Consider the following 23,831-nt stretch of genomic DNA (forward strand, 5'->3'; position numbering starts at 1 on the left):
ATTCTGAAAGCTGTTTCCTTCTTCCTTTCTTCTTTCTTTACCCAAAGGTAAGCTTTCCCTCTTCCTTTTGCCTCTATCCAGACCTGCACGGCTATGATACCACCTAACACAATTTCAGGTCAGTACAGCAACACCAAAATTTTCTCCTAATTGAACCAAAACATTATTTTCAAGGCATCTCATTGTGAATCTATACATGCTCCATTATAGTTTGTGTCCTGTTCTCTTCTAATTAGTAGATGAGCCTTTTGGCAACATGACATTTCCTAACCCTTGTCATAGTCTTCCCTTTCACCCAGGTGAAAGAAGGAGAGGAGTCAAAAAACCAACAGATCCAGAAGATTTTTACTGATACTCAAATAACTCAGAAGAAGGGTAAGGGAGTCAGGCCAAGAATTTACAGGAGATGGCAAGGGAATGGGTAAATTAATTGAGGGAGATCAGGAGAGAGACATATGAAAGGAAAACCTGGTTGCTGACTTTCAAGGTATAGAAGGTGGTGACAGACAACATCTATTTTCACTCATTATCACAGCAAGTTTATTTTCAATCATTTATATGATACATGGAAAATATTTTGTGCAAAAAAATTCTTCACATTTGGGGTCAAGTTTGGTATGGGAAGAGAGTTCAAGCTTCTTCATCTACTCCCCCAAACTTTCTTCTACCTCTGTCACCACCTGCAGCATGAGCAAAGCATATCCTTCAAAGCTTCATCTTCACTGAACACTATCAGTAGTCCCCAGAGTTCTAATTTATATCCTATTACAGTACTACATGGGAATTAAATTAGCAGATGCCACGCCAATTGCCCAGGAAATTTTAGCAAAGTAGTCTTTGAAATTTAGTAGAAGAGGAACATGTATTCACTGCAAAAATAGAATAAAGTACGTTTCTTTAAAACCTCTGGCAGGTTCATGTTTTCATATATTCTAATCTAGAAGTAGCATAGACCCCTAAGTATATGAAATATTTATATTACCCTTACAAGTGAAAACTGAGAAAAAAATATACATTCTAAAGCAAGCTATACACCTATATTCAGGTTTCCTCCATTCAGAAAATTCCTAAGTGGCAAATATCTAACAAATATATTCTTCAGGAGGATTTGGGAGAACGGTTATCTTTTTTCTTTACTTTGAAAGAAAGGCTCTTGCTATACTCGATCTTTTCTCATATCGAGAAGTGGAACAACTGTTTACTTTTCTTCTACTTTCTATGGAACCAGGATACAAAGCATCCTTTTGACTCCATAGAAACAGCATTTTAAATCTAAGTCAAATTAATAAAGCTCTGAAATTCACACGAACCAATTCTTAAGCAGCATCGGGGCAGACAGAAAAAGAAGAATGCTCTTGCAAATCTGAAAATGGAGTACAGGCTCCAATCTTCCTACAGTTATTTTTTGAATGGTTTATTATGTCAGTGAAGACTTCCTCTTCCTTTCTTAAGGGTTAAAGTCACTTAAGCAAGAAGCATCCTGAATCTTTCCTTCAGAGACATCTTTATACGTGATAACTGTTCATATCAGGAGTAATATTTGGGTGGACAAAAGACTTACAATAAAGTTCAATCTGGCAAGTTTTTCTTTTTTCAGAAAGGCAAAATTAATATGAAGGGTTGTATCCCACTATTCAGTGATGTAATATGAATGAAGACATTGCAGGGAAAAAAAAATAAAACCCTTAAGAGAGGAAGAGGAGGATAATTTCTGAGGGTTTTTTTTCAGGTAAACTTCTTAGCTGCTGTAGTGACGGATCCCAGCAGAGGAAGACAGACAAGTCCATAACTGCAGCTCAAACGTAAACAGATGAGATCTGACAGGAATTATTTGAATGTTAGAAAAAATGTAAACACCAGACTGCAATCCCATTTACTTCCAGCAGGAAAAATAACTCAGTCTACATTTATTTCCTTGTAAGTCATTAAAACAAATATGAGTCGAACATAGAAAAACCCCGCAATTCAAAAGTTATGAGTCATTTCTCCAAAACATCATCATTAAAAATAAAATACAATACATTTATTTGTCAATTGTTAGCTCAGCCTTTGAGGGCAGCTACATCACTTTTTCTAGCTTTTTTCCCCTCGGACTACTGGGATTAGAAAAAGCTTATACAAATATGTATAAATAACATGTATGCAAAACAGGCATTAGAGAAAAAACGTGAAATATCAGGAGATACGCAAGAAAAATTAGTAAGACTGCGATGAATATCATTAAAATCTACTAGAAAAATTGAAAGCGAGGAAGACTTTCAAACTTGGTCATTATAGGACGCACAAGCCATAGCAAGCTCTCTATGAACACGGACTAGATGAAAATAAGCTATTTTGAGAAGAACTGGATCCCCAGGCCTGGGCACGCGCTCGCTCTACAGCCCAAGCCCAGCAAAGCAACACACTTCCATGCTGCCCTGTCCCCATCTTTCTCACCTGATAAAGAAACCCAAACCCAATGCCAGCACATGGTCCCAATGGATCCCAAAGTCCTTGAAGCGGATGAGGAAGGGTCACCCTCCACCCCGTACCACATGCCCGGCTAAGCAGCCACAGGCATAGTAAGCAGAGAACAGGGATGCATGCAGAGAAAACCCCAAGAAAGCCTGCAGAGCCCTACGGGCTGCAGGGCTGGATTTTGAATAGCTGAAGCGCTTCCGGCATTCAGACCAGCTAACAGTAAGGATGCTCGTGTCTTACTGTTAGTAACTCACTTGTGGCAACTACAGATCTGAATGAGATACAGCATTTCCTTGAAAATGCACACCCTAGCACGTACCACTCAATTTATTCATTCTCTAGTACTATCACACATTCAAAGTCCTATGTGGAAATACATATATCACCCAGATCAATAGTGCTGCCTTTTGTATATCAGAACTCACCAGCTCCATAGTTAATACTTCAGCATAAAGGAAAGATTAGCAGGATATAAAGGGATGAGGTTCAGCTCGAAGCATTAAGACACTAGAAAAATCAAACAGAACTCCAAATTACTTCAGAGGTTCAAGGTGGAAACTGAACAAGTTATCTGCCATAACATCTTCTGAGCAGTATTAATATTTACTCTAAATCATCCACCTTGTTTCTTAAAAGTTTTAATGCCAAACACAAACCCGGCCTGCAACAGAGTTAACACTATCACCAGTAGCAGTCTCCTAGTAGAGGCCTAAGAGGTCTTCTGACTTTCTGGAGTGTCCTTGCCAAGTTATTCGTCATTATCTAGCACTAAATTAGGATTTATACTTATCAAAATATGTAAGCTTCAAAGGGACAGGATACTGCTTTGGTAGAGACTGCCTACTCCAGCCTACCTCTCGGCTCTCTGGCTGCTGCAGCCCCTTCACAAAGTGGTGGCTACTAACTCTCCATCTGAAGAGAAGCTTTAGGGTTTGAAAAAAGGAGAGCTACTTCCAGCTGGAAAATCTGACATCCATTTTCATCAAGCCTCTACCTTGGATTGGGGCTGTAAGTGGAATAATTCAAAAGTCAGTTCCCACCGAGAAATCGTTTTTACTCCTAAAAAAAACACCCGAAAAACACAACACATTTTCCCCTTGATCCACTTAAGCCTATTAAAAGCGTAATTCCCACTCCAGTCTTCCAGAAAAGCACGCTCCAGTACTACTAGACAAAGAAAGGACTGTCATTTAATTAAGGTAAGTCTTCTTTAAGCAGTCTGGCAATACCCCAGTGTGGTCCGGGGGATCATTCACACCAGGGACCACCCTCGGTAGCAGCATGGACAAGACCAAATCAGGTCTGGCTCCCCTACACCCACCAACACAGTTTCCCATCGCTAGCCCAGCAAGTTTTAACACTCCTAACACACTTTCTTGCTGACCCCATGTGCCCACAACACATACCCTCAGTTTCACACTATAAATGTACTCTAGTGCTCACCATATTTCACAAGTTTGAATGGAAAAAAAATGCACAGAGTAATAACTATGTTTTACAGGGCACTGTATGGGGCCCAGAAGAGACCCTGAGCTGAGTGCTGGGCAGTGCAGAACAACTCTGGGCACAGAGCAGGGTGCACCAAGCAGTGCAAGTCACTCCCTGGCACATACCCAGCTCTCATTCACCAGTGTAGACAATCTAATGAGATCTCACGAGCCTCCTCACATTTGCAGGCGGCAACATAATTCTGAGACTTCACAAGATGTTGGTTAACTTCAAAACCCTTCAGGAGCCTATAGATTTGATGGTAAAAGAACTAGGATGATATTTAAAGTGAAACAGAGAAACTGCACCATTGCAGCCTATATTGGACAAGAGCAGAATATAGGTAAGTCATGGAGGCATCAATGTGAGTGCCAGCTATTTCTCCTTGCCACATTTGATTCACAATTTCATTAAAACCAGAAAGTTACTTGTGCTCTTAGGAAGAACTCAAAAATTCTTCTCAAAAACTAAACTTGCTAGGATTCTCAAATACATTTTTCTATGGCTCAACATGTGATCATAAGAAACCCAGAGTGGTCACCTTCTAGATAATTAGTCAAGAATCAACATAAAATGAGCATTTCATTTTTGTGGTAGCTGCCTTTGGTCTCCTTTGGGGCCACATGGCTCCAGCTGAGAATATCTGCTCAAATGTGCAATTTTATCTGATAGGCATCCAGTCTCAGAAGATGTAAAGTATTGCAAATGCTCTAGTATCTGTACATGTGCAATAGACATTGCATGGATGGTGACCTGGAGTATTAACTTTACTTTTTTGTGTATTTTTTCTTCTTTGAGACAGTAAGTTATATAAGCAGCAGTTTTGATGATTCAGGCAGGCAACTAAAAAGAACAGACCTCGATTGCTTTCTTGTATACTTGTAAATTAAGAAGCATTTCAAGATTAGGCATCTGTCCAATTCTTTTTATCTTTTAGTGTATTATGGTAATGAGGATGCTGTTTCTTTAATTATCATTTGCAGAAAAAATTGCATTCCATCCCTTGAGCTTCCTTAAAACCATCCCCATGCTTGATTCCCCCATAGGCTTTTAATCACACAGCTTCAGTGCAAAACTCTGTATTTGAGAAAAACTCTTCTCAAAACTGGTTCACTGAGAAAGTTTAAATTGTTTTCTCTCATCTGAGCTACATCCCTTACCACATGGCAGCTTAGGAGGAAGGGCTGTAAGACTCAAACTAATACTGGTTTATACACTGAATGCAGCCTAATGCCGAAACCTATTATACTGCATATGTAAGTGATGCTAAATGCCGAGACTTGTTAGAGGTAGAGAGACAACTGAAGTGAGCTACAAAGTACCGTCCTGTGATACTTTACAGCAGAATTCAGTAAATGCTGTTTAAAAAGCACTTATACACACATCATCAGCTGTTAGCTTTATTATGCAAAATTACCCACATATGATGTTCACAGGCATCTGCTATTACTCAAATGGCTCTACCCATTTAGTTTCAGTGTGGCTTTCTGGTTGTCCTGACAGAGGTTTCTGTAACCGAAGCCCTGGCTGGGTGGGAGCCTGAGCCCCACTGGGGGTATGAACCCACCCCACTTGCCAGGCTCTCCTGCACCTCTGAGCTCACCCCAGAGCATCCCCACGCTCTTGTGCTGCCAAAACATGGCAAAGCCTGCCGGGTTAGGGGCCCTGTGCCTCCAGCCGCTCGCCCTGGAAACAGCCCCAAGGGGGGTAGTTTGCCATGGTACACCCCCACTGCCCCCCCAGGGTGAGGATGAGAGGCTGCACTGACCCCAAACCTAACCTACCCCACCACACATCTAATTGCAGTGCCAACCAATGCATGTACTCTCCTTTGGAGATGCAAACAGAGTTGTATAAACTTGTCTTCTCTTCTGAAAGGAGGAAAAGCCCATTTTCTGACTCATCTCTGGAAAAGCACTGCTTCCAAGGCAGGCTCAGGACTCCCGGACATTCAGAGAAGAGGTTATTGGCATTTCTTGGTTCGAGCAGCAGCCACCTTTGAACAAGCCTGTTGATACTCGCTGCGCTGCAGCCCTGAAACTGTTGATGCTTACCAAGGTAGGGTCTCATACAAGCTGAGCTGCACAAGTGTGATTGATAGGGATGCTGAGGATGAGTAGCACTCCCCTAGGCTACTACAGAAAGGAAAAATGAAGATTTTTGTATGTTTTAGCACATGCTGTAATAACTAAACCAAATGTATAGTCCAGTTATGGTATATCATTTAGAATTTAACTGCAGTATATTTCATGCTATGCTTTCATCCCACAGTGAAACTGAAAGAAATACTGGATTTCTTTACAGCTGAGACAAATTGCACTAACATCTTGAAGCAAAGTATTTACAAACAAATATTCTGACATCTCATTTATCTGTTTTGCCATAAAATTGGCTTATACATGATTAATTATGAAAAATAAGCACAGCATGCTTTCATGCACTTTTACTTTGAAATCAAGGTCACACTTTGTTTTGAAATTCAGAAAAACAGTATGAATAATATAATTAACATATCAGAAGATTCTTTGCAAGTAACTTTAAGCAGGCTAAACCAGGAACTTATGAAGTCATTGCTATTCTGTCATTGCAGATGGATCATTTCTTAGCCCTTGTTTATATCCTTCATTTTATTTGACTAATTCTTCGTACTGAAAGGATGCTTGGAGTAGCACCCCTCATTCTAAGCCACACAATGCTGAATGAAAACAATATTCTTGTCCAAAAGCATTTACAAGCTGATTCCTGCTCTGTGGACTCAATTCCAGCTGGGATGCTGATGCTTAGGAACAATTCAGTAATGGTGTGGTTATACATGGGAAACTAGTAACTTAGACTCATTTAGGTTAGAAGAGACCCTTAAGATCAAGTCTAATTGTAAACCTAACACTGCCAAGTCCACCACTCAACCATGTCCCTAAGCACCACATCTACGCCTCTTTTAAATACCTCCAGGGATGTGCATTCAACAACTTCCCTGGGCAGCCTGTTCCAGTGCTTGATAACCCTTTCGGGGAAGAACTTTTTCCTAATGTCCAATCTAAACCTCTCCTGGCACAACTTAAGACCATCTCCTCTTGTCCTATTGCTTGTTATTTGGGAGAAGAGACCAACACCCACCTGGCTACAACATCCCTTCAGGTAGTTGTAGAGAGTGATAAGGTCTCCCCTCAGCCTCCTTTTCTCCAGGCTAAACAACCCCCATTCCCTCAGCCACTCCTCATAAGACTTGTGCTCTAGCCCCTTCACCAGCTTTGTTGCCCTTCTCTGGACATGCTCCAGCAGCTCAGTGTCCTTGTAGTGAGGGGCCCAAAACTGAACACAGTACTCAAGGTGCGGCCTCACCAGCGCTGAGTACAACTTCCGTAATCCACCTGAATACATGCAGTAAATCATTCTGCAGGTTCTCCACTCAATACTCAGCTGCCCACATACTTTTGTGCTAAGTCCAGTATAATACTGGTAGATGCAGGTCTCAGACATCTGGATGCGACCATCTCATGTGAACCATCTTCTGCCCATACAGCTCCTCACAAGCCCTCACCAAGACTAGATGTGCAAGTCAGTTCTGGTGACAGAGCAAGACCACATGTTGACAGTCACTTGCTTCAAATAGTGAGAAGTTAAATTCTACATGCATGCTGTTTTAACCAGGTAAATTTTATTAGTGATCTGAGTAACAACCATTTGTTAACACTATACTTCTAAGGAGAGGTGATTTTCCCCTTCTACTCTGCTCTCATGAGACCCCACCTGGAGTACTGCATCCAGCTCTGGGAGCCCCAGTACAGCAGAGACATGGAGCTGTTGGAGCGAGTCCAGAGGAGGCCACGAAACTGATCAGAGGGCTGGAGCACCTCTCCTATGAGGACAGGCTGAGAGAATTGGGATTGTTCAGCCTGGAGAAAAGGCGGCTCTGGGGAGACCTTAGAGCAGCCTTTCAATATATAAAGGGGGCATATAAGAAAGCTGGAGAGGGACTGTTTACAAGGACAAGGGTGAGTAGCCTTAAGCTGAAGGAGGGTCGATTTAGATTAGATATTAGGAAGAAATTCTTCACTGTGAGGGTGGGGTGAGGCACTGGAACAGGTTGCCCAGAGAAGTTGTGGATGCCCCATCCCTGGAAGTGTTCAAGGCCAGGTTGGATGGGGCTTTGGGCAATGTGGTCTAGTGGAGGGTGTCCCTGCCCGCAGCAGGGGGGGTTGGAACTAGGTGATGTCTGAGGTCCCTTCCAACCCAAACCATTCTATGATTCTAAGATTCTAAGACTTTCACAAAGCATAAGAAGAAAAAAATATATCAACTTTTGACCTCAGCTGCTGTCATTTCCCTCTGCCTCAGCTGCTGTACAGAGCCCCCCAAAGCCAACCACAGCATGAACTCCATCTCATGAGGTTTACCTTGTCTGCACAGCAGCCTAGCAGCAACCATAGGCTTGCAAAAGGCCATATGGACCGGAAGCTGCTGACTGTAGAGGTCTGACTGAAAAAATAAGAGCCTCCCCATGTCAACATGACTTGTAAAAAAACGTGATTCACGTATTGCAGAGCTAGAAATAGAAAGCAATGCTTTCACCATACTGCTGATATTTGAGTAGCTTCTTTTTTAAAAAGGGCAAACAGTTTGTTCCACTGAAAGCTTGCTTATAACTGCAGTGACTGGGCTCAATTTCAATAGAAATTAGAATTTTTTTTTCAAAAGGAAGCTCAATTCTATTAAAGGTTAAGGTAACAGACAAAAACACAATAAAAATCAACACTAAAAGCACCTTAAGAGAAAGAGTGTACAGAAGAAAAATCCATGGACACTGCATGTGCAAAGAGAAAAGTAGGATCTGGAGTATTAGCAAATGACAAGCTGAGACAGAAGCTGAGGTCTGCTAGAAATCAGTCAAATGAGATAAGGGAACAGAATGCAGCACTCCTCAAGCATATATCCTTGAAGTTATGAAAAATATTGTCACATTTAATTTTATTCTAGCAAAGAATTGTTCTAGGAGAACCACCTTACTAGTAAGACTTCTGGGAAAGTCTGCAAATTCTAGTTCATTTCTTAATACAAGAAGTAGTGAAGTCAACTCTAGCTAATGTTATATTGGGCTCCTACTGGATACAGGTGAAACATTTAACCAGAAAATTATGATTCACTACAGGCAAAGGGCAATGCTCCATTTCTTTTGCAAATAGAAAAGAATGTGTAATCTTAACCGATATCTAATTTACTTGGATATTTTAAAAAGACAATTTCTCAAACCTAAACACAATCATGAGCAAAACTGAGCAGGGGGAAATAGTCACACACAAAAATATAAATAGGACCTGCTAAGAGATGCTTTATTACATGCCAAAAAAAAAAATCACTGTGCTACAGCCATGAAAGGAAGCTTTTTTGGTTGAAGAATCCTGGCTAAGGAGAGTGACAGCAGCAGCAGAGAAACCTGTAAAACAAACCCACAGTACATAACAGATGGGGAAAAAAAGACACTGATAGCAATGAATACAAATTAACACAGCAGAAATGCAAGCAAATGATGGAAGAAAAAAAACATTAAAAGCTACGGTGAGGTTTATGACAATAGGAGCTCCTCCCAAAATGGACCAAGAATAAGTGAATGCCAAGCAATGACTTCTATAATTGATTATTCCAGATAAAAGTTATCAAACAATTCAGAAAAAGACAAATGTATTTGACAACTCCTTCTACTCTGTGTTCAGAAAAATGTGAGATGCTATATTCACATCTTACAGTGATAATGACATACCTCCCATGCCACCAGTAACTGGGGAGAGCTTTAAATAGCCCCTCAGTTAAAATACCGCATTCAAGAGTAGAGGGCAGATGTACGAAAAAAGTTTTGATTCAGTGACTGCTTTTAACAAACATAGGAACACTAGAAGTTCCTGGTGACTGGAAAGAGTTAATATCAAAGCAGTGTTTAAAAGGGTTAAGTGGGATAACCTCAGCACCTATGGAACAGTTAGCCTGACAACAGTAGTAAGCAACAGCAGGGAAGGGTTATCATGGGACTCAATCAATAAGGCATTGAAAGACAGTAGCATCATTAACACTAATCAACACAGCTGTATGGAAGATAGGCCTGGTCATGTAAATCTGATCATTTGTATGCAGTTACATCATCATTTGATAATGGTAGTGTGCTGACAGATCATATTTCTTGTCCTAATTTCACACTATGCAGCAATTTAAAGTCATGCTATACATAAAAGCCTGAATTAAAAGGTTTACCATACTACATCAACACTGCTCACAGTAAATGAATTTCAAAAGTGGCTAACCAAATGGATAACTAAATGGATAATCAGCATCCAGATAATAGAGTCCCTGTCAGTCCAGCAGGAAAAAAAAATAAGGTACAACATTTGGAAGCTGAAGAGAAAGGCAATGCTTGTTATTTACTGGAACGATTTACCTGCGTCATGGTAGATTCATTACTACTGGTACCCTTTAAATCAAGGCCTTGGTCTCTTTCAGGAAGATATACTAAATAAAGAAAAATTAAAGCACTACTGCTATATCCTGCATTTCTCTGACCTGCACTGAACAGGCAGTAAGAATAGATATTCATGTGGTCCCCTCTGGTCTTTAAATTTATAAGCCTAGGAAACAATGACACAGACATTATTAATCCCTCTGGAATTTAATGCAATACATAAATCACGCTTAATCCATCTGATACAGTATAAAGTGTCTTGAGTATTTCTATGGGATTTCAACTGTAATCCAGTGTAAAATTACTGGATGACTTAAAATATTATCAAGTTGCTTCCCTGAATTTCTGATTTTTAGCCAAAAGCAGCAAAAATCTATCGTTCTTTGAAGCATCTCATTAGCTGTTTGCATAAGTATGGAGCCATGGTATCAAACTTTTAATCCACAGCTTCCAGCGTAGGAAATGTATTTTAAAGTGGCCTAAGGAACAGGTCAAAGTAATGCTATCAGAACAGTATTTCCGTGGCGTGTCAGGAAACCACCCATCAGGTACAGCCGTGACTAGCTTCACATAAATCTCTCAGACAGGGTTATGCTCCTCTATACCCATCATCTTCCCACACAGTGCTCCAAGATCAGTAGAAGAGAGGTGAAAGTCACATTATCTCCAGTAAACACACATTATTTGGTCCTGCCTATTTGAAACAAAACACGGGGGTTTGAAAATGCTGTTGTTCTTGACAACTCTAGAATGGGAAACCATGTTCTCCCAGGTTTACAGCAAGCACTCAAATTGTGAAATAGCCTCCTGCATTTCTTGCTCTATTCAACATCTACTTCTGGCACAGTTTACCCCTTCAGAAGCTGAACATCTCTAACACTCATCACAGAGCAAACTCATTTCAAAGATTCCCAAAGCTTTTTTTCTAGCTGATGGCATTTCATTTCAAATCCTGCTAGCCGTAAGGGATCAAAAACTTCAGGCTGATTCTCACAGGCCTTACTTTGAACGCCATTGACATGTCAGCTCAAGAAGGAAGAGGACTCATTAGTGAAACAAGCACTCAGTACCTGTTAACAGTGAAACAACATACCTTAGGGAAGAGAACGCTTTAATGTGACCTTTTAGAGAAAACTAAGAAGTTACTTCCTCTGCTCTTTTTTGTCTTACATCATTTAAATGTGATTACGGAATACCAAAACATTGTACAATTCCATTATTTGGATATTGATACAGTGCTTTACATAATCATCATCCAAGCACTAGAGTCCTCAACCAAACTGGGAAATCCACAAGCATATGTAGAAAATTAAGAATACTCAGCAAGATTCATCTGTATTTCTCACTTCAGCTTGTGTTCTTCCAGCTCTGCAGCCAAGTTCCAAATCCAGGGTCCAGCCTTTCACCTTGTCCAGTTAATGGCAGTGGGACAGCTGCACACAGGAACACTCTTTATGAGGATCCAAACAGCAACTCTTTCACCCACAAGAGTCATACAGCTTTAGCCTCACTGGCTGAGTTACAAGACTTACAACCCCAGCAATGAGAAGGCAGAAACAGATGTAACTGCTTTTAAACCACAAGTCCTTTGTATATGGGAAACGCATAAAAGACATTTTTGTACATCCTTCGCATCACTCAGCGCAGTGTCCTGCAAATGTCCTCAAACTGAAGATGTGCATTGCACTATGCCTTCCCTTCTTTCATGTGGGGCAACAGAGTGCTGGAGCATCACATGCCACCTGTAAGCCCATAAACACGGATTTCCCTCATCTGATATTCAGCTGCCTGACTGCTGTGGGATTATAACCAGGATACTCGTGCCACCCAGATAGTAACACACCAGTTCAATCACTCATTTCACAGCCAAAATTACATTGTCTCTGAGCATGACTGCTGCTAAAGAAACAGATTTTGACTTGGGTAAGGGATGGGATATTCCTCCCCAAGCTCCAGTGACCATATAGTTCCTATCACACCACTGTCCCCAAAGACATCTGCATGTATGAATAGTCCCTTGAAAGCCAGGTATCATGCTATGATGATGCCTGCTTCACCTTTCTGAGCCCTACCAGTCCCTATCAGCCCCATAGCCTGGGTTGGAGAGGGAGACAGACATGGTATAGGATTTCCTACGTTGAGGACTGGGATGGTGGGAACGTCCTTGCCAATGATCACAGTTTGCTTTCTCTTTGCTCCCATCTGCCCTCAGATTACCATAGAAACACCCTGGGTGCCTCCTCACCACGTACAGTGCTGCATGCTAGAGCCATGCCCCTAGGCCTTGCTGGGGTCCTGACCCTCTCCCAGTGCTGGCTGCTTTTGCCAGACATTTCTGACTCCAGGTCAGACCAAGTCCAAGTCTCCCCAAAGGAAAGAGCAATGCTTATGCCAGGTTACCATCAGAACTTCTCCAGCCTGTGCTTTATCACTTCAGGGACAGAATCAGACCTGGACCCAGGAGATGCATACGCAGGGAGGCATACATTCAGCTATCTGGACAATTGTTCTTGCCATTCCTGCCCATGGTTGCTCAGCCAGCAGGACACAGCAGGCTGTCACACCCTACTGATGCACAGGGAAAATCAGCCATGAGCCTGCTGTAAAACTGGAGACAGTGTAAGACCACAAAAGGAGACTTTGTCCCATCATGTCCTGGCCATCACAGAAAAAGCAGCCTCAGAGGTCTGGTTTTATTTGGTCCACCGGAGGTTACCCCTGGCCAGGTCAAAGCCAGTGATGCACCTAGCCAGCCTGCTTGGGTGTAGGCTGGGAAGAGGCAGCCTGGAGGCAAACCTCCAGGGTTTGGCAGTACCCCATACAGTCAGCCTCCCTCCAGAGCCTGCATTGTCCTATCAATTGACACTTTGGGGCCATTGTTAGCCTGTTACTGGTAGGCAAAGAACCAATGCCCCCAGACAAGTAGCAAATACTGCCCCACAACTTGCCAGCATAGCTGACTTTTTTTTTTCCAGGTAAAACATCATAGTTGACCTCCCAGAGGCTCTGGCAAGCATTGTCATTGCTCATGACTGAGCAAAACCTCATGCCACTAAAACATAGCTTTACCAGGATCCATGTCATGGTCATCTCCCAGCCTACAAAGTTATGCCTTCCCAAGCATGAAAGACTGTCTTCAAATATTGTCATCTCAGACTAATCAGATCTAGTTTAGATATGTAGTACATTGGTTTAGACAGTCAGATTTTCAATATATACTATACCTACCAAACAGAAATCAAAAACATTAGGAAAGAAAAGGTCTATTTTTGTTCGATAATCCTCCCCCCAGTAAGAGAGTCTCATAGTCTGCTTTGAAGTCACCTTTATCTCTGTTTTTCATACAATTGTTAGAGGGAGTTTTCTTTTCATTGGATAGACTAACACTAATACAAAAATCAAAGACAGCTTGCAAGAGTTCTTTGGTGGCACATACATTTAAAAGAATAAATCAGACATTAATAATATGGAAGATAAACTTACCCAGAATGCTGGAAAAACAAATTTTATTTCCATTGGTGATAGTTTGCCCTAGAAGACAGTCCCAGGGTAGAAACCTTTAAAGAAAACAAACAAAAGACTCATTAACCTCATGTTGTAGGTAACAAGGGCATACACCATCAAATCTTTTGTAAACCCAGTGCTCAAGATTAAACATCCTGCACTTCTGATTATGATCCTGTCCAAGTTTCCTGGCATTAGCTCACAGATAAGCTGGTCCATGTCAGGAGTGAGTGAAATGAAAAGGGGAAGAGGATACAAAAACTTTGTGAAACAAAAACTCCACATTTTCTGTTCCTCTTCCTCTGAAGTATCTTTAGATTAAGTCAAGGCTTTCAAGTCAAATTTAGGTACACAATCTGAAGGGGAAGCACAGATTAAACCTAGTCAGGTTTTAATGTATTTACAGAGCTCATTGTTTTTAAGGACTCTGTGCTATTTGACACCTTGTCCCTCTGTTACATTTTGATGGGATAAGGTTGATGTATTGCTGCTATTCAGGGAAATTTAGCTGAATTTGCTTGTAATGAGATCACCACAAAAAGTATGGAGGGAAAGAAGGAAAAAAGAAAGGGTAAGCAAGACTATCCAGAAAACACACAGAAGGAGCTTCTCCCAGAAGTCAAGAAAAGATTGCAATCACAAGAAGTAAACATCGTGAATCAGAGAATGTGAGTTATGATATCAAAAGACAACAGGTCAAGGCAGAGAAGGACAGAAAGCCAGTCCTGAGATTTGATAAGAGGTCATGAGATGTGGTTTTATCAGTAGTGAAAGGGGCTAAAGTCAAACTGTTGAGAATCAAAGATGAAACTAGAGGAGGATCTCCCAAGTAGGACTGACCAGATCATAAGATGACAAAAAAAGCTGGAAAAGGGTTTGGTTTGATTTTTTTTTAATATTTGACAGTGACGTGTATTTATTTGTATTATGATACAAATAGACAAGAAAGAGACAAGAGATATTAGAGTGAAGAGTTGAGGTATGAGTGCAAGGAAGACCAAGAAAAGGGATGTGACTGTGGGACAAGCGGAGATCAGAAGAGACCTGAGAGTATGACAGAGGAAAAAGCAGAGTCAGAGAAAGAAGGGGGAAGTCATATGACACTTTTTTCCTTGTGGTAAAGAGCAAGTGGAGAAAAATTAGATTAAAAGCTAAGACATTAGGAGATGGAAGATATTAATGGGATTTTAGATAAAAGATTTAATCAAATGGTCTTTTAAAGTGTTTTGTTGACATGCAACTAATGGTCATCTTTTATGATAAATTTCACATAAATGTGGCAAAATCCCAAATGCAAAGTAACTCACAGCAGAGCATGCTATAATTACAATGAAATTTATATTTTAATAAGAAATTCCAGGTGTATTTTATTTTTTTCCCCACCTTCCTTTTACTAGCAAGGCAGGTGGCTCTTTTCAAATAACTCAGTTAAATTAAGTTGTATGTTCAGCCTCATTAGCCACCATCTCCATTCCCCTGCGGTTTTAATTAGATAGGTCGCTTTGTACACAGCTACCTCAAACCTTCCCCCCAAACAATTCCACAACGTTGCTTTTTTTATGTTATCATTCTTCAAATGCTCCTAATTACACTAGAGGCAGGCAAGGTGATTGGGGCAAAGCAGTGCCCTCCCAGGGAGAAGGCAAAGCAGGAGCAACAGCAAGGCACACACACCCCTTGGGCAGGGTTAAGATGCTCTTCCACACTGCTTTACCCATTGTAGTCAAGACAACCCATCAGCATGACATGCTCAAGTGAAGGGTCAGATCTTCAGCATGGGCACCAAGCCCCAAGCACATGAAGCTGACTTCTCCCAGCAGCCTCCTTCCTGCTCCCCGAGCCCCCATGCTGGTCCACCACCTCCACACACAGTAGATGAAATCACAGGAACAAGGTCCTGACACCCCACCAAAGCTGGGGGACACAGGAGCCCCCTGAATTCAGGATGATACCTGGCTGCAGCTCTTCCCCCAAAGAACCCACCCTGGCAAGCTCAGCACATCTCCCCAGATGTCAGACCATTGCACTGTCCCAAAAAAACAGAAGAAGGGTTCAGGAGGCCCTGCCTCAAGGGTCTGACCTGGCCTTTAGTCCATTTTTTTTTTTTTTTAAACAAGCACAGGAGCAAAGGTACCAAGATCATGAGATGACCTGTTTCCAGCTGGAAATGGGGGTAAAGGCTGATGTTTCAGGAAAAAAAAAGGAAGTGGGGAGGATCAGCTCTGCCAGTAAGGCAGAGAATTTCCGCTTCTGCCCCTATTTCCACTCTGCTAGCAGAAAAAGACTGCAAATCCAGCAAGCATAGTCGGCGGAAAATCCCTCAGAGCAAAGAACCTCTGCTCCACAGCTCCCCTGGAGCCCCAGAGGAGAGCGCGGAGAGCTCCGCACCGCTCCCGGGCTATTCCTGGCTGCCCGGGGTCAGCAGCAGCGCAGCAGGGATTAGAGCAACTTGGATTTGTTACGTAAGGGACACGTTGCTCGTGGCTTCTCTCAAATCGAAAGACGTTGCTATTATGTAATGGGAACAATCAAACAGGGCAGCTTTTCTGTGATTTGATTTTTTTAAAAGTGCTGAGCAGCTACAAATGATCGTTCTGGGTCTGTCAGACTCAGTGTTATGTTTTCCACTCTAATCAGTTTAACCTTAAAGCTGCTGTAGCTTACAGGGACAGTGACTCAGCTCTCACTTCACCCAAGGCCTTGAGATCCAGGAGGGTGAAGTACAGCAATCATTGTCCACCTTCCCACTGGGTCTTCAGTGGAGGGGCAAAGCGTGTATCTTCTGAACTGAGCCTGAGGGCTTTCATTTCTTCAGCATCAGTATCTTGCTGGCTGTATTGACACTCAAGGATTACTTACATGAATAAAGGCTGTGGACCTGCCCCTGAACTTTGCTGTGTGGATTGGATGGTGGCTGTGAGCCCCCCTGACACTTGGGCTTTCATCTATGAAAAATGCAAGCTCATCTGGCAGAATCTCCAGAGTTCCTTGTCTTCTCAAGTTATTACTGTAAATAATTCTGATGGTAATGCACACAATTTTACATTATACATCTATGCATCCACATCATGTTATTTAAGAAAATAATGCATGTTAACAAATTGTTTGACCCAGTTGTAAGCCCCTTAAACCATGCATTTGGGGTGTGCTCCAGCAATATCAAGGATGGGTAGATACAGGTGTTTCAGAAAGTCCTAGTTGGTAATTTGACCAAGGTGCTGTAAATCAAGATTAGCACTTTGCCCAGTCTGGTTTTGTTTTAGAAGCTTACTCATTTCTTTCCAGCTTACAAACTATGTTTAAAGAAAGTTTTCATTCTTTTCAAATGCTTTTTTAAAGTTTTCTTAATTTAAGATCTGAAAAAAGGAGGGAAAAGCACTCTTTTCTGGTTTCTCCAACCTCCTATCTGTTCTAGCCTTTCAGTCTTTTAACACATTGAAGAATCAGCCCAGTTTGAGTGCCCATGCTGAATACTTGTCTTAGCATTAAAGCCCAAACCCCTTACGTTATTCAGGGTTTAATGCTATCCAGACTGTGACCGTGATACAGCAACCCTGTCCTAAGCACTTGCTCCTGATCTCCATGACGTTTCTAGTCTTGTGCATGCAGCCGTTTGATTTCACCAAGGCTCATACAGATAGTTTCCAGAGATTGTTTTACTACTGTTCCCATTTTCAAGCCATGCTACTATATTGCATCAACAGCTAAACACTTTTTCATCGTAACAGGAAGAGAAGAACCTCAGATACCAACAGTCTGGTTGACCAGAAGGAACGCATTCATTCTGAGAGCATGGCTCTACCGAGCACACTCAAGCGCTATTTACTCCTGAAAGTCTTATCTGTGCCCAGCATCCTGCCAGCTTTCCCTGCGCATAGAACATCATGATTCCTCCCAGTATTCTGGCATGAATAAGTTATATTGAACATGGAAATGCCTAATACAAAGCTTTATTTTTTTTTCCCCCATCACAATCTAATTTTTGTTCAGTAACAACATACCCTGTAGTGCAGAAATACATTACTTGGAGTCATCCGGTCCCTCTGAATTTTTCTGGCAGTATAAACTTGAGAATTATTATGAGGATCACCTTGGACTGAAAAAATCTCAGGTGGCTTAAAGGGTTGCTGTTCCACATGCCCCATGCAAAACTTGGCAGAGACAACACATGCCAGAGGACAAAAGCCCTATTGGAGCATCTCTATTCAAGCTATCCTTGCCTGCCAGCCCGGCTCTTTGGCAGCCTTAGCATTTTGCCATAACTTAGAGCACCCTGTGGGGATAATAAACACAGAAGTCAACTCATTTAGGATAAGTTATCAAATAGTTAAAATTCAAAAAGTAAAACTTAATAGAGAAACTAATTAGCCCAGCATGTGTTTTAGATGCTTGTTTACTTTTTAACTCTGATTTCAAAGGGAAGTCATTCTCCTGTAAGTGTTCAGTGATTATGCCCATGAAGTGAAGCTCACAGCTGTGCAAGAAGAACAAGTTATGCCTTTCTGCCAGCTCTGCATCCCATGCAATAGCTGTTTCAAAGAAGTTTATCTCTGGGCAGAATAGCCCTCAGGCTCCTATAAGGAGCAGCAACCTGTATTACACCATCATCTAAATTAAGAGTCATGATTGCAGGCTGGGAGGGGAATCCAAGGAATTTTTTCAGCTGATGCTTCTGCTAGTTTTGAGGATTGCATAAAATCACTGATCTGTATGTGATGTCACTAACAGCAAAAGCCTGGGAACTGCTGCTACACCAGATGCTTCTGAGGATTAAGTCATTTGCAGAGACTTTTGATGTGGATGCTTCTGCTGGAACAAAACAGACTTCTCCATCCACAGTGCCTGAACACCCTGCAAGAGCGGGCCAGCATACTCCTCCCAGTTTTTGGACAGGAAGCTAAGGTGCTGTCTTAAACCAACTTTACTGCAATTATAGAGGAACATAACTTGGATGTCCTTACCTCCCAGCCAGTGCACCACTGACACCGTTTCCTGCGCAGCACTATGGGCTGTGCCACACTACGCCACAAAAGCAACAATAACTTTTCCTTCAGCAGAAAACAGTTCCTGCCGTGAAACATGAAGATTCACTATCCCAGGAGCTTTGAACCTGTTTGCCTGACTGCCAGCTTTCTAGCCACTTAATTGAAAAAGAAAATAGAATTCTTTAAAGAAATTACTAAGGTGACTGCTTAAATAAAGTCTTCCAGACAGCCCTTTCTTGTACTGAAGACCTGTTTTTCAGATGTTTTGACTGTTTTATAGATATTCCTTTTGGCTGCAAAATACTAACCTACTAATCATAACAGAGTAATATGGGACAGAGCTTTAATTGGTATAAATCTCTTGGTTGTGAGGTTACAGCAATTTATATCAGCTAATCATTTCCCGTTTTGCTTCTCACCCTACAAATCCTCACTAAGTAGGTCTTTCTCATTAAATCAATGAGAAGGGACAATCAGGTGGTTATAGCATTTGGCCATACTCCAGAAATCTTTCTGGTGACCTTGGGTGAAGGTTCGGACCTTATTCTCTTCCCAATTCCCTGGTGGAGAATCCAGAATAGTAACATGATACCACGTAATGGCAACGGACAGAATAAACAAAGGTTTTTGGAGAGCAAGGCATCAAATGCATACCCAGCAACAGAAAGTGACAGTGTTCCCAGGCTCGTGAGGATGCTATTTATATTAGGACAGTGCCAGAGTAAGTTATACAAATATCCATCAGAATTCTTTTCTTGAAGAAAGACTGTTTCAATGGGCTTGAGTTCGCAATACAAAGTTCAGGTACTGAACAAACCATCACACACTTCAGTTTTGCTGCTTTTTGCTACTTTCTTTCCACTTGCAGCTACTTACAGCTTCTTTAACAAAACCGACTGCAGAGTGTTCGGTATAAGTTGCATTTAAACAAGGCCACTATAATTATAAATAACTTATGATAAAATGCAATACTTGTGTAGGGAAAGCATTTGCTAAATCAGCTGTGCCTCAGTATTTTTAGCAAACCTCAGCGTCCAGTCAGGGGTGGAGGGGAAGAGATCTTCTTGTACTGATTTTTGCCGGCATTTCAGCAAATATCTTTACCAAGATGCTCATTATGATGCCTAGATCTTTTCTCCTCCAGAGTGCTCAGTCAAATATTAAACTGACCACTGTGTATGAGTCTCTACTGTATTGCGCTTCACTTCATCTACCGTTGTATGACTCTCCGGAGAGAGCACTTTTCACTGGAGTCTGCAATTCCGGCTGTATTCTCTGTCCTACGTTGATTTCTGGTGCTTCCTCCATGAATTTAGGAAATAGAGGGTGCACACTGGAAGCTGAAAGTTTTGGTTTTCCTAACTTATTAGGAGGGAGGACTATTTCTCAACAAAGGCTGTGCAAGGAATTCAGTAGCCGATGTGCTGTTGTGCTTTACAGATGTGGAGAACTGCACTTCTGCAGTACATGTGCTGCTAGCTATTCTCTCCCCATCAGCTTCCTAAATATCTAGCATTGCTTACTATACCATGAAAGTATTTTGCATAGAAACACACACTCCAGAAATTTAAGCCAGGAGCTATTTAAGCTTTCTTCTTTATTACAGTCACTATCACTAACACAACAGACAACACCCTATAAAACTCTACCACAGAAGAAGCTTTGCTGTAAAGAAATGAAAACCTACCTATCTGACCCAAACCTACACCTGGCATTTGTTAGATCTGTAGCCAAATACCTCCCTCTGTCCTTAAAGAGACAAACATAAGGAAAGACATGGTATCATATCAAAAGCTACTTCAAATAAACCACGTGGACACAGCCTTGCAAACATTTTCTCAACCCCTCCCCTCATCTCAGGCAGTGATTTCCAAATGCACAGTGCATTGCTCAAGGGATCACTTACAGAATCCCCCTTTTGTACATTAAGATAGGACTTTATTCTTCAGAAATTAAGGTGATGACAAATCCAGCAGAATGAGAAGTTAAGCCTCATTTGCTCACTGCTACCACTCTCCTGCAGCACAGGCGGTACTGCTCCCCACAACAGATTGCAGAGAGGAGACAAGTAGCCGGGTATCTTTAATTGCATTGGAAAAGGGCAGAATGGTAAAGAGTTTATGTCACAGGGGATATAGAAAAGCCCACATCCCTGCTTGAAATTGGGGATGAGAACAATAAAACCCACAAACACTACACTGAACGTAAAGAGCGTAAAACAATTCCTGTATTAAATCACACAAACCAAAACAAGACATTTATGCATCACGTTATATCCAGCTCAATTTCTGCCAAGTGCCTCCTTAACGCAGTCACCCATTGCAAAGTTAACCTGTATGCAAACACTTGACATTTAATTATTTTGTTACCGATGCCTTAATGTCAGTAAATACTTCTAATGCTTGACCCACTGAGAAAATTTATTACTTTTTTGATCCTTAAAATTTTTAATGCAATGACAAATGTCAAGGCTCCTGCTGGCTTGCTCTTTGCATGTTTAGAGTTATCAGGGATCACCGGCTCCCTAACAGCAATGCCCATAGGGAGCACAGGCTGGTGCTAAGGCTGAGGCACAGCACACAAACCCCCTCTGCACTGCTGTTACCTTCGGGACCAGGGTGAAAGAAACACAGGCAAAGGTAGCAAGGGAGATGAAGCAAGGAGGAGAAAGTATTCAGACTCACCTAAACAGAATTGGAAACAACTGACCCAGATGAACAGCTCTTCAAGCAGAGTCTTTTTATGTGAATAAGGAGACCTGGACCCACTGCCCTATCTTACACAGATTTGTTATCTTTCCCTTCTTACTGTGACACCAGCTTACAGTAGCTGCTTTATTATCTTTCATCATACTTAAGAAAAAATAATGAGAAGCCATTTAACTCCATGGAAGGGTCAGAGAGTAACCGCAGCTTTAGCGCTGTGAGTCGGTGGGATGCTGTAACTCGGCACTTGCCCTGAACCCTCCACTCACCCGTGCTGAGTGCTCAGCCGTGGCCAGAGGTCTCCAGCCACCCCGGGACCCTGCTCTCCGTGGCACTGGCACACGGGTAACACACTGCTGGCATAAACCAGGCAATTCTGGTCTTTGCCTAGATGCCGCACAGAGAGTGATGCCCATTTGAGCCTGCCCATTTATAAGCATCCTCAAAACTTTTGGCCGAATAGATTTGATAATATACAATAAGCTGGGCTCGCTTCGCTATCCCACCACCCAGACGTGGGTCTTCACATCAGGTAGCGGAGAGGAGCAGCCTACAGATCTCCCGCGTTCCCGGCGTCCGCATTTCCCCCCGCGCCAGGAACCATTCCCCATCTCAGAGCGGGTTTTACCCATGTCCCGTCCCCCGGCCACGGCGCTGCCGGGACATCGTGAGAACGGAACGCGGCCCCCCCCCGGGACACCCGCCAACCCCAGAGGTACGGAGCTACGGCCGCCAAGTCGCGGCGGCGGGAGCGATGCGGGGCAAGGAGAGGACACCCCCACCCACTCCCGCCGCCCCGCGGAGGGGAGGGGAAGCTGAGTCCACGCTGCCCACGCTGCGACAGGGGATGCGCGGCGCTCACCTGCCTCGGTGGTGCCGGTGCCGCCGCCTCCTCCCGCCGGCAGGACGGAGCGGCGGCGGGGCGCGGGCCGTGTTTATATAGCGGCGGGGCGCAGCCGCCCAGCAGCGCCCGCCGCCGCCCGCGCCCGCCGCCGCCGCACCGAGCCGCAGCGCCCCCTGCGGGACCGCGCCGAGTCCTGCGCCACCGCCCCGGGAGGGGCACCCCCGCAACGCCCCCCACCCCCCCCCCACCCCGGTCCCCGCGGGACCACGACTCATCCCTACCCCTACGTTCCCAAAGGGACCCGCCAGGGAAGACACAGGCATCACGACAGAGGTGGCGATATGGATAATACAGAAAGTTCTCGTGATTGCTTCGGTGGGAGGATTCTGTCTCTGCCCGTTTTTCCTGGGAACTGCCGTGATTCTGTGCGCAAATTAACACCCGGTAAGCAAATAGGTGGTTTGTGGTGGATTATTGAACGGGGATTTTCCTGGGAATGTGGGTACCTCAAATGACATCAGACATCGTGGCAAGGCTTTCCGTTCCTTGGCCGCCGCTCTCCAGTTCTCCTTCACTCCAGGTTCATTTCTCTTTTGCTTTAAAATGAGCAAGAAAATAAGTAAGTAAATAAATAAGCCGACAGACAAATTTGCTTTTCAGCAAAACTTGTAACTCAAACAGTAATTTCCATCACTTCTGCTATGCTTAAACTCTTGCGCAGGGGTTTTACTCCCATTAGGGGAGCAAGATTTGTGATATAGGCAGAGTTTCTTTATTGTACGTTTGAAGCCTTATCTACATCTACAGCCTGTGTTACTGCTATCTCTGTCAGTATTGTTATATTCCCGACAAGCTAGCGCTCATTGTTTCAATCAGCTGTTAAAATCAGCAGCAGGCACGAGATCAGATGGGAGTTTTATGATCTGTGTCTAATGCTGGGCAACTCAATTAATTTTTACGAAGTCCTTTGGGCAAATGCATGAAGGTCTGTTCAGGAGGGAGCAGTGAAGAGGTTCCTGGTTCATGAGGCTGGCCAGATGCCACACGTCATCCTCCTGCCTGGGAGCCCTCACAATGATGCCTGGAGGCACCAGGAGAAGAGCCAGGATCTCAGGACCTACATGCAGAGGCACGAGACAGCAAGTGCCTGGGAGTCTCAGCAGACCTGGGCAGAAATGTCCATGGTGTACATCCCAGCTCCAGCCTGGACCTCTGGCAATTGGGATCCAGTATAGGTAGCATCCTAGAAAAAACGTTCCTTACCCAGTGCCCATCTGATCAGGCTGATGCTACAACCTCATACAGCAGGACAGTCACTGTCACAGGATACGTCCTTATTTCCCAGGCACGCAACAACTTCCTTATTTCTGCCTGTGCTCAAACACACTGTGCTTGCA

General features: G+C 43.0%; 1 protein-coding gene across 3 annotated transcripts in view; it reads right to left on the minus strand.

Annotated features, from left to right (window-relative positions):
• Positions 1 to 22,559, minus strand: part of MTUS2 (microtubule associated scaffold protein 2) — a 324,919-nt gene extending 302,360 nt beyond the window's left edge. For all 3 annotated transcript variants that reach the window (XM_054812918.1, XM_054812935.1, XM_054812912.1), the window contains exons 1-2: positions 22,453 to 22,559; positions 13,880 to 13,953 (exon numbers count right to left, since the gene is read on the minus strand). The gene's annotated coding sequence lies outside the window, so the exon portion shown is untranslated. The remainder of the gene's footprint in view (positions 1 to 13,879; positions 13,954 to 22,452) is intronic.
• Between the last annotated feature and the right edge of the window lie 1,272 nt (positions 22,560 to 23,831).

Source organism: Grus americana, chromosome 1, assembly GCF_028858705.1.
Source record: "Grus americana isolate bGruAme1 chromosome 1, bGruAme1.mat, whole genome shotgun sequence".
NCBI lineage: Eukaryota > Metazoa > Chordata > Aves > Gruiformes > Gruidae > Grus > Grus americana.